The 8980-nt window shown below is 37.3% G+C and overlaps 1 pseudogene; it reads right to left on the reverse strand.

The window, feature by feature from the left end:
- Positions 1-5731, reverse strand: part of LOC118905014 — a 46281-nt pseudogene extending 40550 nt beyond the window's left edge.
- Positions 5732-8980: the final 3249 nt, after the last annotated feature.

Genomic DNA, 8980 nt, shown 5'->3' on the forward strand with positions numbered 1-8980 from the left:
ATAAAGGTCACCTTATCAGCATATCTGAGCTTTCACTTACTTAGTTATAATCAAAATCTGTTGTGACGCATAAAAGATGTTCTCATTATGCCAAAAAAATCTGGGCTGGCATATTAATTTGAAAGCTACCCAAGAATCTTACTTTCATGAGTAACATTGAAGTATCATCTTTTATCCCCTCGTAATTGACTGTGTACCCTAAGTCGTGGTATACACCCCACAATTCTCTCTTCTTTTTTTCTTTGCTGCTTTCTTCACCAGAAGCCCACCAGGAGTTCATCAGTAGCCTGATCAACACAATGCATTCTTTATGAAAAATGTATTTCTCTAATAGAAAATAAACATAAAAGTCATTAAAATAACATTGTGTACATTTATCTTTTTGTTGTTCTCAAATCCCTATTAAAATGGCAACTGACCTGTGTTTTATTTAATTCCTGAGCTTTATAAGGATTAAAAAAATAATTAAAAAAGATGTAGGAATAAAAAAATCCAAGGGAGGAAAAGAATGAGGGAGAAGATGTTAGAGGAAAAAAAGAAGTCCTAAAATGATGCTTGCATATATTCTTTTCTTAGCAGTCTCTAGTGATTCATTCTGATTTACTAAGTTCTTTAATTTTCTTTTAATGTTGAAATAATATTTGTCACATTATATATTTATAGCATCAGAAACATTAGTAGGTCTTTATAAATGCACTAAAATAGTTATGAGATGATGATTCAAAGCAGTTCATTTACTTCTGAATTTTGATATATTCTAAGATTATAATACCATCCCCATGAATTTGGTAGATTATAGACTCAATAGCCACTTTGAATGATACAATTGCTTTTCTAAACAATAATGAAGGTAAAAGGAAGGAGAACATTTCCACACATAATGGCTTTGTGAAGATAATTTTTAAAATGATATAAAACACACATAAGTAAATTCTCTGTGACTGCTCTTGAAGGACATAAACCAAACATAATCAGAATCAGTCAACTGCAGTCAAATTACAGCTGTTCTACACAATAGTAAACACATGTTTATGCATTTAAAAAAATGCCAGACAGGCTCTGATTGTAGCTTATGTTTTCTTTTAGTGAAAGAGAATAAGAGGCATGTTTCATCTTTGGAAAGAAATCTACAAAAATTAACAGTATTTTCTTTTTTTATAAATTTATTTATCTATTTATAGCTGCGTTGGGTCTTCATTCTTCATTGGGTCTTATAGCGCGTGGGCTTTCTCTAGTTGTGGCGAGCGGGGGCTACTCTTCGTTGTGGTGCGTGGGCTTCTTATTGTGGTGGCTTCTGTTGCAGAGCACGGGCTCTAGGGCACGCAGGCTTCAGTAGTTGTGGCACACGGGCTCAGCAGTTGTGGCTTGTGGGCTGTAGAGTGCAGGCTCAGTAGTTGTGGCACGTGAGCCTAGTTGCTCCATGGCATGTGGGATCTTCCCGGACCAGGGCTCGAACCCGTGTCCCCTGCATTGGCAGGCAGATTCTTAACCACTGCACCACCAGGGAAGCCCATTAGCAGTATTTTTAAAAAACATTTCCCCAGTATAACTATCCTGAGGTTAGATAACGACTCTGCTCCTTGTTTTTCAACTCATTTTGTAGAACAAAGCATGGAAACATTATGTACCTGATCATTGGACTGGAGAAGATCAAGTGAAGGAGTACAGTACAGAGGAGAACCTCCGAGGTAGGGCTTTTTATTCTGCTGGAAGATGTTAGCTACAATTTATTGAGAACTTCCTCTCTGCTAGACAGGATACAAGCATCTTATATGTATGACATTATTTCATCTGCAAAACACTATTAGGTAGTTACTATTACTATGTGTGTTTTACAGATGATGAAATTTGAGTTCAGAGAGGTCAAATGATGCTCTAGGTAACAGAGCCAGTAAGTGGCAAAATGAGGACGAACTCCATACACATCACGTGTTTGCTCAGAGCTAACTGGCTTTGCTTGCTCAGCCCAGCACTTCCTGAATAGAATCCCAGAGGGACAAGAGGGAGAATGTTGGGACAAAGTTCTGCCCAGACAATGACATCAGCCCTTGCAGCAGGCCTCAACTTTTGCAGAATATTTGGGATGGAGGGAAGGAGGTAGGCAAAGGGAGATGGAATCAATTTATACTACTAGGGGCTAGGAATGTACCATTTCAAGTGCTCAAGTCAGTGGGCTAGAGGGACGTGGCAGAGACCATGGATGTCTAACTCCCAGCAGAAGCCAGAAAGCCCACGGCCCCCACTCCCAGCTCTCATCCAAATAAAGTCTTCATCTATGACCAGCGATTCAAAGGCATGTCCAACATTCAGATCACCCAACACCATAGTCTGTATATGCTGACAATGTTAGACTGAATGACCGGCTTGCAGCCATCTTAACTTATACATATAAAAAGTTTAAGCATTTCCCCCAAAGTTCAACTGGGCATGGTTTTCTCTTGGCCACACCAGCTACTGGGTACACAAGCTGCCAGTTGTCATTGGACATCTCTGCCTGTGAATATAGCTGCTGACGGGCAGGTAATGTCTCTTTAAAAGACTTGTATGCATTTCTGTGTTTATATTTGCTTCACCTTTTGAAATTAAACTTAAAATTGCTACATTAAGCATATATATTTTGAATTCAAGTGTACATAAAATAATTACCAGCATTATTTTCAGTGATGAATGTGGCAAGACCCTGATATTAAACAGAATCTGCTTATACCATCCCAGACCTTTATTTAGTCCTGAAACTCTTCTTTCTTTTTGAAGAGTGTGTTTATTTAATTCCATGTCATTTTCTGGGGAGGCAATCGAAGCACTGAGGGATCAAGGGATTTTTTTTTTTCAAACAAACCATAATTTGTCTCAGCTTCCCTTTTGAAGTCTGGACTTTGAACACGTGCTGTGCTTGAAGAACCTCTTGGCAGTGGGGGGGAGATGGTTGCTGCCACATGGAGCAGGCTGGGATTGATGTGACAGTGCCCTCCAAGTGAACCCCAAAGTGACAGTGGTAACCGGTCTTGGCAAAGCACATTATTGAACTATGTATTCTCTATTTATTCCCTTTTCTACATAACTAAGCTTTCAATATTTCAGTTTTGTTTCAACAATGAGCTAGGAAATGAAGGGGAAAGCCACATTGTATGCTTGGGTTGGTATGTGCTGACAAATGAAGCCAACAATGGTGGGATGTAATTGATCATCAGAAAGTGTCAAAAGAAGTCCAACCTCATGGGATGAGAGTTGGCATTCTAAAGTCCATTTACTCCCCCTTGTGTCTCTTAACATGGAAATATTTGAATTTTGTTTTATTATGAGAAACAGCCGTAGGGAACCATAGTCAGACTATTTGTATGTCCAGTGAAGCAGTAGAAAATGAACATGGAAATTTATAATCGTGAGGAAGCAAGGATTTTCTTAAATGGAAATAAGGCCTACCCTGAGTGCTAAAGCTTCCTTCTCCAGCCTAGAGATAGTAAGTCTAAAATAATTCTCTGCTCCTCATAGCTGTGGATTGACAACTGAACTTAAAACATCCTTCCTCAGAAATAAGGGGACACCAGGCATGGGAACTATTTGTGTATTCTCAATTTGGGGTATACCACTTGAACAAGCAGACAGAAAACTTGAGTGAAAGCAACTCCCAAATGGGTCTGAATCATCATTCTTACTAATAGTGGATCCAGAGACAAGCCTTTGTGGTCTATCTTAGCTGATCAGCAGTTTCTTCCCAACTCATATTTTGAGCAATCTGGATTCTGTCCAAGTTCAGTATTTTATTATCTCACCCCTATTTTGGCGCTAATCTCTTGGCTTCTGAACTGGCTATAAATCAGTTTAGTTCATAACTGTGTCTTAGTCGAAAGAAAATTTTTTCACTTGGGTATTACACAGAGACAAAGCTAAACCTTAGTCTGGAGGAAGAGAGGCAATCTTTTCTTTATAATGGATAAAGAAAATGAATAACATTAGCAATTCATACTCAGTCCTTCTTACGAAGCTATCATTTATTACCAATACTTGAAGTCTCTGTGACTCAGTCTATATATACATCATTAATAATCTCCTAAATTCAAGACTGCCATGCTACAGGCTTCTTTGCCACATTTTTCTATTTTCAGACCACGTGGAATGCTACTTTTCTAATTACATCAGAGGCAGAGGAGTTATACTTTTAAAATTGTGTCTCATGTTTTTCCAACCAAACTGAATCCAAGTCACTGAGTTGAAGAAATGAATATATTTTATTTTATCTGTTACGATAACCAAATCTTGAAAATTCAAAGATGTTTTGAATTAAGATTTAAAGGTAAATGTGGAGAAAAAATTGGACTTGATCTCAGGTGAACCCACTGTTACTTACTTTAAGGCAACATTTGAGAGAGCAATCAGATAGCATTTCATAAATTCCTGCCTAAATCCTGTGGGATTTTAATGTGTTGGTTTAATACTAAAACAGGTATCTTCTCAAATTAAAATTTATTCAGCATTAGGTTTAGACCAAGAAACAAAAAAATTGTTTTACTGCTATAACCAAGTTTAGAATTTATAGAGTCTGCTAATAACTCAGCCCAGTAACACACTTGGCGAAGATGTTCTATTCATTCATTTCCACCTAACATGTTCAAGCCTAAATTTTAATGTGTGTTCTTGATAAGCAAACTAAGAGTACATAATTCTTAACTTTGATCCTCAATAGCAGGTAAACCATTTTGAGATGAATTGCATGTACAACCTGACAAGCTTTCCTTTGATAAGAAACAATTAAATCTGTTCTTCAAATGTATTGGAAAAACTTTCATTTTTCTATTAAAGGGAATTTTTAAAAAATATTATATTTTGTTGAAAATGAACAAAACCTTTTCCAACCCAGTTTCTCCATTATAAGTCTGCTGCCTAGTTACTGAAAGCCCTGACTCAGACCTTTACCGCTACTTGTCTAACACAATCTTTAGCTTTGGTTACCTATACAATTATCATTGCTCTGTCTTCCCCATATTGTAACCTGAACTTTGGCAAAGCAGTGGTGAAAACATTAGTAAGAACTCAGGACTGAGCTGTTTGATATGACACTTGTTTCAAGGGCTTGAGAGTGAAGAGGAGGAAAATACCAGTTTGAAGTTCAGCGTAGTTACTTTTCTTTTACAAATGGTACTAAGAAAAAGAAGCATAGATTTTTATCTAAACCTTCTTATATGAGTTGGCAAGCAGTATATATAATTCATAGATGCTTTACAAATCATCAGCATCAAAATATACAGAAGAAATGTGGACACTGTAACAAGAGCCCAAGGAGGAAAGGGGAACATTCTCACCTGAACAGTCCCAGCTCCGCAGGGAGAGTGAGAAGAGCAAAGGGAAGGTGACAGTAGCAGTCACTCACCTTTTATACTGGAAGGCGCTGGTGGTGAATTAATTGGTATTTTGTCTTTTTTTGCTGCTACAGTCTCAGCAAAAATTGATGAAAAGACCATTTTCCCTCTAGCCCACCGGAAGGACAGTTAAGCCTTTTTGTTTTGAGTTATCAAATCCATAGCCTTCTGTAGAGAGGACTTCCGCCTGGATTTGAGGGATCCGGCAGGTTGTGGAGGCCAGGATCCCACTCCCACTCGGACTCAGGAGAAGACAGGACTTTGGAAGAGGTGATCGCTTAGTACCTTCTGTAGAGGAGCAGCGCCTGCGGTGTGGTGATGGGCCAGCAGGGGGCGCCGCTCTGTCTGGGAGAAGAAGAATGGGAGTTCCCCATGAGCCATTGTGGGTGACCAAGGTGGGCTCTGGGCACGCCGGACAGGATGGGTGGGAAAAGGGAGCAGTCAGAATTGACATCAGACTTCTAACTCTCCTCAGTGGAAACTTAAAGCCAGATTTCATTTGATTTTGAAAAAACAAACCAAATAAAATATAGTTCTTAAACCAAGTGTCCTGGAGCAGTTCATCTGGTTGGTTACACTGTTAGCACCTTGTTAAGCTGAGTCAGCTATCATAACTAATCTGGAAAGCAGACCTACTTTTCCCTCAGTTCCTGGGTACTCCCCAAAAGTTACCAGGTGTTTTAGAATCTTTGTTAAGAACTCCAAATACCTTAGCAATATTTTTCAGTCACCAGAGTTCCTACTGATATACATGACTCTAAGTTATGTTTGACAACTCAGAACATGGAGAGTTTGTTGCCATAAGAACTGAAACATTAGGGGCAACATTTATGTTCCATAATCGCCTCTGTTCTTATGTTTATTCTGTGCATAATTGCTTCATTGTTCCAGGAGCCCATTAAGTTTGCAATAGTTTATTTTTTGACTGTGAAAACTTGGTAAAATTATTTTCAAATAGAGAATGTGTACATTTTCCAACAATGGGAATGATAAGTCCACTGTAAAAATTATAATAAACCAACAGGCTTAAAACAAGGAGTGTTATACTTGTTAAGATGGCTGATAAAGAACCAGGACAAGAGAACTCACACAATGACAACAGAGTCCTGCTTCACACTCGTCAGATTCACTGCAAATTAATTTGTTCAACGATACATAATCATACAGTGCTGTCAGTGTGAATCCTAAGCCATGCACAAGGTTCTTTTTTATTGCACCAATTTGGATGCAGACCTATTAAAATATGTGAATTGTCAACCAGTTTTGTCTTGAAATACTTCTGAGCTAAATGCAAGGTGGCGAATGGACAGGATAGAAAGTGGCCTTTTTACTACAGAAATGGAAATAAGCTGATGGTTGCTCCATGAAAGTGTAAGGAAATATATGTGATTTTTTCATTGTATTTATTCCTCTCTCCCTTGAAAAACATACTCCTGCTTTAACTGTTTATCAGATATTAAAACAGAACTAAATATATTTGTTATATGAACAAGTTTTTACAAAAATATTTGTGTACATTTATATCTTAACTATAAAATAAGAATCATTTCCTAGCTATTCTTAATAAACAAAAGAATCAAGAAAATAGAGGGCATTTATAAAGATGACTGATAAAAATGTTAACTTTCAGATTTTTTCTAAAACTGCAATAACAATTATTCAATATGTCTCATTCATCAGAATGAAATAATTTATAAAAGGATGTTGCTTTTCCCTGGATATAGCATTCATCTACATAAAACCGTGACCTAATGTCTGACTTTGAGCAGTTAGTTATAAATTAATTAACTATACTCAGAGAAGTTGTGCACACCTGCTAAATTATGAAGTCCGTTGTTCATTTTGCCCCCTTATTGCGTGGAGCACAGCATCCTGAGCAAGCAGTTCAATTACGCTTTGGGGCTGCAGATGAAAGTACAGGTCAGCTTGAGATGGTTTCCAAGCTTTGGCCCCATGACAAAAAATAATCAAGATCTGATATTCAACCTTTTCCCACTCAAGCCATATTTTTGAATTGAAATTGAAGATACAAAATGTGAAATTACGTTGCCTTTTAAACTTCAGGAAAAATATCATATTGCTGCCTTTACAGATATAACATTGCTTGCTGGGTGGTGTTATGGTGGGATTCTGTATGTGAAGTGACAAGCAAAGAAACATGACTCCACTGCAGGTTATTATGTCCTATAAAATGCAATGCACTGATTGAAAGAAAAACAGTTATTTTCAATCTTCATCCAAATACCCACTGAAAAAAGTTAATACCCACCTTCTGTTTTTCCTAAACAAGCTTGACAGTCTTGGCTAACTTATACACAATCAAGGCATATTTTAACTTTATATAAATCATAAATCATATGTATGTGCATGATTATTGTCAGAGAAAAAGAAAGCTGAGCAAAAACTTCCCAGGTTAACCCCTTCAATATTTTCTAAGCAAGTCAGAAGCTGCTGACTTTTATTTTCTTGAGAAAGAAATATTTTTAATTCTCCCCAAGCTTTCCCGTCTTTGGTAATAGTTGTGTTCATGAACAATGGAGAAGCAAGCATCTGGTGTTAATTCTGGTAGACAGGTTTCTAAAGGGAAAGCGTGGCTCAACTGAGAAGACAAAGCATCTACCCTTCTTGTTAGAGGCCCTGGAAAAGCGAGCAAAACTAGTAGTGGAGATGGCATTGACTCCCAATGAATGTTCTTAGGAAGCCATGTAAACCCTGAGCTATATGCTAGGAGCCCAGATCAAAGGATGTAAGTATATTCAAACGTAAGGCAAATAGTTTTAATTATTAATTTTTTAATTTAAAAATCTTATGCTGTAATCTATTTCCTGATATAGTAGGATAAAATTAGGCACGTGTTTCTTATAACAATATCACATCCAATTTTGCAACTCAAAAGATTCACTCCTAATATTAAAGACTGGAATGTTTGAAAATTTCCCCAATATCCACCAAATATTTCAAAAAGTTCCCAAGTTTCAGATCTTATATTAATATATAACTTCCCCCTGGATCCCTCCACATGGTTCTCCCAGTGTCACATTAAACTGCCGAGTCCAAAAGTGAAGTTTTATTCTTTCATCTGTCTCCTTTTTCTCCTAATTTATGTAGTTATTATTAGAACTCTTGAGTCTCCTATATTTCACTGTACTTCCGCCTAACCTGCCCCCACCTTATCGTATTGGTAATTTCCTATGTATGTTTCTTCATGGAAAGCATTCAGTTGCATGTATTTCTCTCTGTTTTCATTGTACTGAGATAGTCTTACACTTTTTGTGAAAAAATTGTAATCTTTTACAACTTATTACAAAATTAATATTCATTATAAAACCTTGGACCATGGAGAAATTCATAGGGATAAAAATCTATATAAAGCAATTTAATAAGAGACCTCCTCTTCCCCTTGATAGAAGAATCTGGAGCTCTTTAATGGTTTAGGTTTGACTCTAGTTAGAATGGATTTGAGGATTCTCCTTGTGCCCACAATAAAGCCATATCCCCAGCACAAACAAAACTTATCCTTCTGTTTTTAAAGTCAGGAAGGAAAGCCCCAAGTTCATCAAGAGCACCGTGAAACCAGGCCCTTAGGTCCCTGAGAGGAAGAGTCTTGCTTCTCATGTTCTTCA

This window comes from Balaenoptera musculus, chromosome 12 (assembly GCF_009873245.2).
Source record: "Balaenoptera musculus isolate JJ_BM4_2016_0621 chromosome 12, mBalMus1.pri.v3, whole genome shotgun sequence".
Classification (NCBI taxonomy): Eukaryota; Metazoa; Chordata; class Mammalia; order Artiodactyla; family Balaenopteridae; genus Balaenoptera; species Balaenoptera musculus.